Genomic DNA, 12,284 nt, shown 5'->3' with positions numbered 1-12,284 from the left:
TATACCATGGCACTTGAGACTACAGATCATTTTTATCTACGATTCAAGAGTTTAATACAAAGAGTGCATTGCATAACTAAAACTGTAATATAGAAGTATGAAAATTCAAATCTATCTGAATTTGCCTGATTAAGGCTCTCATTTGATGAGAAACAGAATCATCAATGACCGATTGGTTAGAACTGTGGTAATTTCTGGTAGTGCCTTCAAGTAATTTAACGTGGACGGATATGTGATACTTATAGATTTTTCCCATACATAATACGTTAAAAAATAACAGATTAACTTCGAAAATTCTCCATGATTGTTTTCCATCCTTGATAGGTTCCTTAGTCCATCCATGATAGATCATTCTTACGTCTTCAGGTCGTTTTTGCAAATTTAATGTCCACTTAAATATATGATCTTAATAGAATGTCTAATTTAACAAAAGCCTTGAAGTGTAAGTAACATAGAACCATATAAGCAGTAGTTTTGTTCTTTTAGCTTGAAACTACTTAGTCTAAAAAATGGGTGGGGGAGAATTAAGAAAAGCATTTATTTTTTTTGAGATATTTGTATTTTACATATCAGAGCGACGTTTAGTGTGCCAATTGTTCTGAATCCACTTCATAAAATAATATTTTCTTAAAACCCTAGTTCAGCCTCGTCACCACTAGCAAAGTGACTTATTTTTCTACGCATATTTTTCTTTTTTATTTATGGTCTTTTGGACAGACCTTTACAGTTAATTTTATTTTTTTCGTTTCTAATGAATTCAAAAAATAAATATATTAAGTATATAAGAAGCAACTTTATTTATGCAAAATATATTTATGCTGTATCAAGTATTTAAGAAACAATTTTATTTATTGTAAAATACTTAATATTTTGTTGTTATTATTACCAGAATTTCTCATATTTCCGTTTGTGGTAATTTAATCGTATTTTTAAGGAATGCTAATATTAGTGAAAAATGTTATAAGAACATTCTGCTAATGAACTTGTAACTTTATAAATATGATAAGGTTACATTTTTTCCTTATAAAATTTATCTTTACTTATACAGAAATTAAAAATAAGAAAATTTAAATTTTGGCGAAAACGTAACTTTAGATTACGTTTTTGCAGATTTCGATTAAAATTCTATATGGTATTTTCTTCTTCCTTCTAGCATACCTTTGTGATGTATGTAACTGTAACACATTTGCCACGCATTCGAGAGGTCCACGTTAGAGTCCCATCGAGGGCATTGCGCATTTTTCACGTCACGTGCTTCTAACAAACAAAATTACTCAACAACTTTATTAAATTCCTAGTCGATCCTTCAAAGTACATTTCCTTCAAAAGAGAGAAAAGAAATAAAAAATTAAATCTTAGGAAGTTTTTGTATAATAACCTTTAAAATCTATAAAATTAGCGAAACAATTTTACTTCCGAAAGAAAGGTGACTTGCGACTGATGGTATTAGAAATCGGAAAAATTTTGTTAAAAATCTACCATAGCCTTCTCTTAGTTCAAAACTGTATATTGGCAAGTTCCTCAACCAGTTAATAAAGGGTGATTTTTGAACTTCTATGTTGTACTTCAAGATACTTCAAGATTTTTTCCTTAAAATGTTTAAAGAATATAGTATCTAGGAAAAAAAACCATGAAAAAACAAGCAAAAAAATCAACCTTTTTGGAATAAATTCTAAACAAGTTCCAATTAAACCCAAGTAAGTTTTTTTTTTTTTCCCTAATTTTAAATTTAATATTGGAGTGTTTCACTCCGATTTGAATGCATTACTGTACTGGAGCATTCCTTCAAATAATGATACTTGCTAGGGAGGTGAATATACAAACAGATATATCCTTTACAGTACGGTACTCTAACACTACAGTTCACTGTAGGCTTATCGATAAGAAATGTTGCAAGCGAGTCAAGCGAGCGAGTCAAGCGAAAAGTGGCAGATGGAAACATGAGAAGCGGCTCTCATCCTGTGAAGAGGCATGGAATTCATTTTCCGCAAACCCAGGGAAAGCAAGGATGGTTTACCGACAAAGGTCTAAATTGTCCCCTGCAAAAATTATCTGACTGAACTGAAGTCGGCTGCAAAGTCTTCGAGTCAGCTGCACGGATCTCCGATGTGGAAGAATTCTTACAGAAACGAATGATCAATTTTAAAGGCGAAAAAAGATAAGTGATTTTAGATGAAATTCATTTTATGTCATATGTACGGAGTTGCTGTGTAGAGCTCAGTTTTCCACAAGCAAGGTCATTTTTCAATTGTAGTCAAAAGCAAGAAACTTGAATTCGTTTTGCAAGTTCGCGATGATGTAATGTCGTGAGGTTTATATTCGAAAAGACTCAGAATAATGAAAATTAAAATTAAAATTTTGGAAAATTTGTTGTAAGTAGTGCACAGCAAATATTTTAAAAGGTTTTTTTTTTAGTCCAAAGGGATTTCAGTCCCGAAGGACTATTGCTTTCGTTTTGGCATTTTGCGTCGGACTCATAAACGTCGGTTCACTTTTCAAACTGTTGCCACAAAATGTTAGAGTCCTGCATTATATTTGAAGAAATTAAATAATGAAAAATCTGCAGAAATGATTGTCTATTTCTCGCATTGTGATAAAACAATGGTACATAGAGCCATCGAATTTTGAATGACGAAATCCTACTGCGAATATGGGCATCTGAAATCCCAAATTTGGAATTTGTTTTATTATAGATTTTATATTTTGTAAAACTTTAACGAATTTTTGATTAACAAACTCAATGCTTTAAAAGCGAGAAATGGCAACGTTATATATAAAAAAAAATACTTTTATCTCCAGCTCGCGAGACTGTGTATATCGGAAATTCTAAAGATATGCTTAATTTAACATTATTTTGCGATATTGCTCTTGAACTGAATTTTATGGTTTAAGTGCAAAGAACATGATATTTAATAAATAAAGGTAACACTCAAAACGTTAAAAAAACGCCCCTTTTGACGTAATTTAAAATCTGAAAGATTTCAGATTTTTTTTTTTTTTTTACCATTGTGTGCATTAAATGCTGTAAAGTTTTCTGCATTAAACATAAACGTTTTCATGTTAAAAATAAAAAAATTCTGAGAAATTTAAATTAGTGTGAATGAATGTAAATGCATTTGCTGCAAGAAAGCGAAACGCGTTACCGAGTTAAGTTAGGTTTTCCAGTTTATACGAAAGTTTAAAACACGTTTGCGGTTAACACATTAGATATAGTGGTAGAGTGCCATTTTTGGTCTTGGAAGTTAAGTTTGATGTAACGTTTAGGAAGTTGGTCAGGTGATAGTTGTACATTGCCACGTCACAAAAACACGCTCATATCATTACAGAACAAACTTCAGAAGAGAGGCTGAGGAAATTAAATTAAAATTATGTGTGAATGAAAATTGATTGAAAGCGAAATAAGTGTTAGAAAATGCTAATTGTTCTTGAAAATATGCTCTAATAAACCCTGTAAATAGAGTTACTAATGCTTTTTCCTTCCAGATATTTTAAAAGAAGGCAAAAGAATTTAAGAAAACTACACAGATTTCAATAAAGAACGTTGTAAGATGTGCGATATTTTTTCTTTTCTCTTATTCTTAATTTAGAATTTAGGAGTCTGTGCAGCTGGCTCTTAAAAAAATTTAAAAGTGCGATTCTTAGAAGTGAATAATAAGAAGATAAGAAACTTAAAATTTTGCAAAAAAAAAAGTGTCACAGCTAAAGTTAAGAATTTGGAAGTTGAAATTAAAGAAAGGAATTTTTAAGGTTAGAACTTAAACTCTCAATAAGGTCGTTGTGAAACTTTTTAGGTTCGAGTAGTTAAATTCTGGAAGGGAAAGATGTAAAGGTTATTGCAATTTCTTAATAGTTATTTTTTTATTTTGAACAATTTTTCTTCATTCTTTTATTTCCCATCTTTGATTCTCTGCCAGAATGAGTTTTCAGGATTGCGTTTTATGCAAATGAGGTAGAGCCAGTATTTAAGGGAAAGTCTCAGTCACTTCAGTAGAAGAGCTTAGAAATTCTTAGTATAGCGTGTTTTGCCTTCCTGCTACACTGCTGCTTCTATTCGTTACGCTCGGACGTGTTATTACGTGCCTGGTAGTATTCGCCATGATCGTACTAAGGGCCAACTCTGTTGGTTACTGCTGTGCAGCTTCGGCTGGTTTCAGTTTACTTAGCACTAGATTAGTTTCTTATTTTCTATTTTAAGTTAAAGGCCAAGTGGAGGCTTTCTGTAAGCCCGGGAGGGGACAACGGTTAATATTCTTGAGTTGAATAAAAGGGTAATTTAACCCTTCTTTGGACTTAATATTGAAGCCTCAGAATAAAGCGATCAGTCGCTATACAAGTTTTAAGTATTCTGACGGCTAAAGACTGCCAATTTAGCTAGAACTCTCTTAGATTTTGAAGTTTAGGCGGTGCATTTGATAGCGCCGTTGACTGCTCAATTATTACGTATTTTCCCCCAGCATTAAATTGACTTGAATTTTTTAATTAAAATATTTTGAGTTTTAATTGACATTTGCACCTTGCTAAAATCACCATTCGTGTAAAGTTGCTAAGATGAAAATCTAATATTTTTTTAAAAACTTTCTTGCCTGTTGCTGTTACTTTAACAGAAGATTTAACAGACAGGGGGATATGTCACCTGACTGTTTTTATGGAGTCATAATTCGACATTAAAGTAGCTATGTTCCGTAAAAGTTGTACCTGTTTCTATGCTGTAAAATTAATTATAATTCTTCCGTTATTATGGTGTGCTTTTGAACTTTAAAACCACGAGGAAACTATATTTTTAAACAGAACATTAAACATAACTGAACAATAGTCTCTCTTAGAAGAAAATAATTTTTATAAAAGCTAAATTACATGATATTTCGAAACTTTAACTTTTATTTAGTGTTGTTCCTAGCTTAATTTCCTTTAATATTCCCCTGGCCTATAAAAAATTCCCAACTAATTAAATCTTCTTATCTTTGTTAAAGTATATCATCCCTTCATATCTTTCACGCTCTAAAACTTCCCATCAAAACACAGATTAATCTCTCATTAGCCGCATATTCTTTAATGATGATGGGAACAAAAGAAGTTAATAGCTTAACACATAAACGTGTACATAAATAACTCATTTCTTCAGCAGTTATTTATTTATACTGGTAAACGTTAAGAAATTTATAAATGTCACAAGTTAATAATTTTGTAAATTTGGAAGACAGGTAAGGTATATAGTTTACAATTCTCATTATACTTGTAGCAGCATATTTTGGGTGTATTGAACAAATATATTACCTCATAGATGAAGACAATTTGAAGCTACATTTAAATATAACTTAACGTGCGTTGCATAAAACTGGCGAACACAAATAAGTACCAAAAGTATTAACAGCTGCATTTAAGAGCACAGACCTTTTAGCTCAAAAGGGGAGTTTGTCCGAATGGGCTATTGGTCTGGAAACGAGATTTTGTGTTGAAAGGCTATAAACGGCGCATCACTTTTCAAATAGCTACCACCAAATATTATCGGCCTACGTTATTTTTAAAGAAACTGAATAATAAGGAATCTGCATGAAGGTACGCATCTTTATCGCATTGCGAAAAAACGACGGAAACTAGAGCCATCAAATTTTGAATAAGGTAGTCCTCCACCCCAACATGTGCACCTGGAAGTCCGAATTTCGAATTTATTTTAAAATCTATTTCATAATTTAAAATGGTGTGTTGAATTAAAGGATTAACAAATATAAATCAAATGAATTGCTTACTTAGTAAATCGCGTTGTGTAGCAATAACCCATAAATACTTACTCACGTGCAGATCAAAATATGTGATCTAGAAGGAAATATGAAATCAAAGTACTTACCCCAAAGTGTGACAACTGTGTGTTACCAAATCAATTATATTTTATTCTTCATCTTTGATATTGAAATTAGCATTAATATAAATAAAATTATCATCCAGACAGATGAATAAATTTGAACATCAAGCACGAGTGATGCGCATCACCAGAATTAACGTTGCACTCAGAATAAAGTCAATCTTTCTAGATCCGCTCGAAACAAAGTCTTGGTCTAAAAGGAACAATCAAATTTTGATGGCAGTCATTAAGCATACTTCATCAATCCTGGTATTTCTGCATTTTCTTCTTTAAATCAGGGAGTTTCAGATCTCACAAACACGTGCGCGCGAAGAGTTCTCGAAAGGAGGAAGAAGCTGAGCCAAAATTATTTTCTGCAACGATATTTCTGCAACAGGAAACAGGAGTAATTATTTTCTTGAATCTTCATGTAAAAATCTCGCTAAACGGATTTTCATGTATGGCAGACAGCATCGAAGGAACGACAAAGAGAAGCAGGAAAATGACGCATCGCATCTGCCAGGGAGAGGACAGACCGAAGCCCGTCCTACAACCTAGAACGTCAGCAACAGAAGAGCGAGAAACCGGTTGTTGCAATCTTTTTCGTTGTTGTCCTTGAGCGGTTGCGGATAGCACACCTGACGCTGAATAAGGTGGAGGCTTGCCTGCACAATTAACAAACTTAACTATTTAAAAGCGAGCATTGGCGGCGCCACTATGCGGAATAAAACAATCTTATCTCCAGCGTGCGAAACTGGCTAACGGAAGTTCTATAGATTCTCTGGTTTTAGATATTTCGTGATTTTGCCATTGAATTGAATATTATATGGCTTAAGTGCCAAGAACGTGATATTTAATGAGCCATCTTAGTTGAGTTTGATTAGTAAGATGGTTAATAATAATAATAATAATAATAATAATAATAATAATAATAATAAACATTTTGCAAGCCATCTTACTAATCAAACTCAACACTGCTATTATGAACTGAGAAAAGAATGAAAAAAACAGAAAAATACATGCTGACATTTAACACTGCATCGAGAATTCTGAACATAGTGTTGCGAAATCTGCGGTAAGATAGCTTCCCCGCAAAGCGGTTTTGGGGTTGCCAAAAATCATAAAGGAAGACAGGGTTGCCAGATTTGGCGCAAAATAACCTATTTGACGACCAAATTGGCGATATGCCATAGACGGAGCGAGAACACTCTAGAACGCATTCTTACCGGTTTGTCCTAGAATGTTCTCGAAGGCAGGTCAAAGCTATATAAACACTGCATGCACGCGGAGTAGCAGTGTAGTAGCGTGAATAATATCTTGAGTATGTTGAGATCCGAAAGCGATCGAACGAGTCGAGAGCTGTATTTAGTGTTTTGCCGTGAAGATGTCTTCACCCTTATAGCCTGCTAGTCCGAAGGCTGTGCTGCTGACCGTTTCAGCGTGTTTGTCGTAGTTTTACGACAACTGTAACACGTCTTATTCTTTATCAAGTGTTGTGAACAATCACGAACCGGTAGAACAAAACAATATGTTGCTATGCTACTTTTAAAACTTTATAATTTTACTGTTGAGTTGTATGTGACATAAGAGCGAAGAAAATGATGCTGAATAATAAAGCTTTAAAAACAAAAACCGTTACTAGGAGTGAATGCAACAGCAGACTGATAGGCTTCGAGCTTAGCAAGAGTGTAAAAAAAAATTAAGAAACCCCTTTTCAGCGACCTTTAAAAATCTGAAACCTTTCAGGAGAAGTGACAGTATATTTTCTGAACATAAATAACTAGTTAATTTAAATGAACACCTTACAAATGTATATGCTATTATCCATTTTTACTACTGAAATTATTTAGGTATTACTTATTTGCTTTGATACGCTATATCAATAGGCATTTCACCAATTTTATACGAAACATTTTCATTCACATTTTGCATCAAGAATTTATTTTTCAGATAACTTCCATTAATTTTGTGATAAACTTTTTCTGGAACCAAATGTTTGACCTACATATTTTAAAGGATATTTCTACCTAATGTTATATCTTTATATATCTCATTACATTCTCTGAATTGCTTATTAACATCTCCTTCATTAAAGCAAATTTCTCGAAACTGTGTGTATGTGTAATGCGAATAAATGTTGTGTAGTGTAAATGAATAGTGGACTTCAAACATGAAAAAAAAAAAATATATACTTTCATAGAGATGTAAATATATTGTTTCAGCATCCTAAAGTTATAATGTTTCGCTTTTTCAGTCTGCATGTTTCAATTATTTCCTTACAGATAACACAAATGCAGAATAAGCAACTAATGCTAGCTACTGACATTTGTGTTTTACAAATAAACTGTTATGAGTTAAAAGCTGTAATAGCAAGAAAAATATAAACATAATAGGAAATAATAACAATAATGCTACGAATTTTTATATATATAAATAATTTTAATGAAATCATACGTAAACTTGTAATAGTCTTTTGCATAATGTAAGCATGAAGTGTTTGAAAATGCGAAACTCCGTGAAAAATAAGGTTACAGTGGCAAGTGTGTTTATCATAGAAGTGAATGACTATCTCGCTAAGCGGCGATCGCTAACCTGGCGATGGTTTTGGCGATAAATGTTTGTCGGTAAATATTTTTGAAGCCGCCAAATTTCGTAAAATTTAGGGACCGTTTGGCTACATTTTGATCCGGTCTCTGTATAACTGTAATTGATACCGTAATTAAATAACACATTTTCACATCAGAATGACTTCGGAGTATCGGGAGATCTCCCTCAGCGTTTCGCTTTTTAGATGCGCTTTGCATAGCGTTGTGTTTAGTGTCATTAGAAGTTTGTAGTAGTAACTACTGGTTGTGCTCTCTTATTATTCAGGTATTACTTATATTGAGAACAGATGTGCGAGTACTTCTAGGGAAAGTGTCAGAATTATTATTAGTCCAAAAAGGCTTTGTCCCTGACGGACTATACTTTTTTCATTTTGTGATTTTCGGTTGAAAACTTTAAAAAGGCTGTATTACTTTTCAGATCGTTGCCACCAAATACTATCGCCCTTTATTATATTTGAAGAAATTAAATAATACAGAATCTGCATAAATGTATGTATGTTTCTCGCATTGTGATAAAACAACGGTACCTAGAGCCATCCAATTTTGAATGACGTAATCCTACTGCGAATATGGGCATCTGAAATCCCAAATTTGGAATTTGTTTTATTATAGATTTTATATTTTGTAAATCTTTTGAATTTTTGATTAACAACTTCATCGATTTAAAAGCGAGGAATGGCAACACTCTACGGGGGGATCTTTTTATCTCCAGCGCGCGGAACTGTGTATCGGAAATTCTAAAGATAAGCCCATTTTAAACTTATTTTGCGATTGCTGTTGAAATGAATTTTATGGTTTAAGTGCAAATAACATGATATTTAATAAATAAAGTAACACACAAAACATTAAAAAACGCCCCTCTGGATGTAATTTAAAATCTGAAACCTTTCAGATTTTTTTTTTTTTTTTTTAGAGAAGGTTTAGATTTTTTCTTTGTTTTGGAAAACAAAGTTTATCAGGCTATCATCGGTTCTGTGGGCATTCAATCCATTGCGAACCCGTATACACACAATAGTAATAATAATAATTAAAATATTGAAGTATTAATCTGAAAGATTTCAGATTTTAAATTACGTCCAAAGGGGCATTTTTTTAACCTTTCGTGTGTTACCTTTATTAATTAAATATCATGTTCTTCGCATTTAAACCATAAAATTCAATCGAACAGCAATATCGCAAAATAATTTTAAGATGAGCATATCTTTAGAATTTCCGATACAGAGTCTCTCGCGTTGGAGATAGAAAGGTCCATCCCGTAAAGTGTTGCCATTGCTCGCTTTTAAATCGCTGAGTTTGTTAATAAAAATTCGTGAAAGTTTTACAAAATATGAAATCTATAATAAAGCAAATTCCAAATTTCAAATTTAGGCATTTATGCAGATTCTTCATTATGTAATTTCTTCAAACATAATACAGGGCGCTAGTATTTGGTGGCAACGATTTAAAAAGTGATACAGCCTTTTAAAGTTTTCAGCGCAAAATCTCAAAACGAAAACAATAGTCCTTCAAGGACAAAGCCACCTTGGACTAATAATAACACGCATAATCGACATAATAATGTAAGTATTAGAAATATAAACAAGCTTAAATAATACGTCAACCGTACAGTTAACGGATAAGAACTGTATAATATTCGTTATCTGTCAAATACATACAGTTTGACTTTCAAAATTACATTTCAATATACTACAGCAATATAATGTAGCATATTTCAAAAAAAAATGAGATCTGTGGTGGTTTGAATTATACATGAATTTACATCAAATCTATCAATGTCCTCCAACAACAATGTTCAGCAAATCATGATTATTTACCAAAATATCTATTTTCCAGAAATCCACGCAGCTCAAATATCCTTTTCTATGAAGCTTTATCTGTAGTTACAAATCATCAATTTGAACTTCCTCAGAAATACACCGGGATCCGATTAATCTGAAATCTAATCTAAGTATTATACCTAGTGTCTTATGCGCAAAATATCTAAATGATCTCCATAACTAACATTTACTCATCTGGTGATGTTAGATCATTCTGTGCTGTGAATCTCAAATCCCTAAAAGAATGAAACTTGAAAAAGAAAAAAAAAAAAAAAAAAAAAAAAGGCTTTCAAATTTTTCAAGAAAAGGTTTCCATTTCCAAAATATTTGTGAGATTTAAAAAGCCATTCCGAAAGATAATATCGAAGGAATATTTTTCCTTTTTCCAGACATAAGCATACTCATAAACAACAGCCATTAATATTTGCCTTCAGCCCAGTTACACTCTGATGCAGAATTGATCCCACAGAATGATCATAGAGAACTCTGTAAACATATCTTTCGAAAAACTTGCGAGTTGAGGAAATAAAAGCTTTCATCAGCAGGAAGAAGAAAGAAGAGATTTTTGGATCAAGAAAGAAAAACTTCTACCGCCTCTAGAACTGGAAGCGTGTTCCTCTTGCATATCATACGTTAGAGAAACAAACCACCGAAAATCAATTTCGTAGAATTATATTTAATGCCATATTAAAGTAAATATTTAATGCCACAAGGGAGATGCTCACGTTTAAAAATGCCATTCGAATGCAATTATTCAGGAGCAGATAAGAGATAATAAAATATTAAGTGAAACCTTTTCTAATTTTATCGATGGTTATACATGCGAATTACGCGTGATGTGAATTATAGTCTTTATATTATTTTCAAGTTCTAACAACCTCCTTAGTTCTGCATTTATACACGTCATTAATTAATGAAACCTTTTTCAATTAGTCAATAAGTATACATGCGAATCCCAGTTCTTGATTTATTCGCATGTCAGTTTCCCAGTGGTTGAAGGTTCTCAGAATCTGATTAGATCTTTGATCCAAATACGTGACCTAGATAATTCTTCGAAGTAAACGAATAAGTACGTTCTGAAATGATGATAAAATCCTATTAATAAAATTTTTAAAATTCAAATCGTGACGATTTTATTATATATTCTAGGAAATCGTAAATATTGCTGAGTCAACAATAGAAGTGTTTACAACCTCTTTATTTTCTGCAAAACATCTCCTTATGATGGCATTAAATTCTGCATAGAATTTAGTCCAAATGGTATAACTTTAAGGTAATATCGCACGCGAGGATTCTTGAAGAAGTGTAATTGTAATTATTGTTTATATCGGTACTGCTTAGGAATATTTCAAAATTGTCAGGAATAATTTTCAAAAGTGTGTAAAAGCATAAGTTAATGAATAGAAAAGCAATAAATGTTCGAAGAGTAAATGGATTTGAATGCATTCTGCATCAGAATCACAGAGCATTATTTACGCAATCGAATTTGAATATTTATTATATTTAACAATGCTTAGTTATAAAATTCTACTACTTTCTGATAAATGTTCACTACGATTACGTTACTGTGTAATCGCCATTTTTCTTTAACCAGCCGTCAATGGTCAGCACTCGGCGACCAATCCTTTTTGATTCACCACTGGGTAACACTATTTAAATAAACTGCAAAGATGAGGAAAGTAGAATTTTCACTTCCGGTGCTGCATATTAAATCCTTTACCGACTACTGCGGAAGATTCAGTTCTTTCAGTAACAGCCTTTAAAGCTTTCAATAATGTCTTGTTGACTGTATGGAGCTCTGGCAATAGAATATATGTAGCCTCAGCCTCCTCCTTTGACAAACCGTAATTAGAATTATTCATTTATTTGAAAACCTGCTTGGGACTTTAATAGCTCTAGAGTTATTTACATACATATGAAATTTTCTTTTCCGAACCAGTTTATCAATCTTATCTTGTAATCTTTACTACTCTATACTTAGAATAAAGTGTGAAATATAAAAATGCTTCATTTCGTTCGCAT

Source organism: Stegodyphus dumicola, chromosome 10, assembly GCF_044657685.1.
Source record: "Stegodyphus dumicola isolate Sdum_Otavi_A_Nest chromosome 10, ASM4465768v1".
Taxonomy (NCBI): Eukaryota; Metazoa; Arthropoda; class Arachnida; order Araneae; family Eresidae; genus Stegodyphus; species Stegodyphus dumicola.
Note: the sequence above shows the minus strand (reverse complement) of the source record.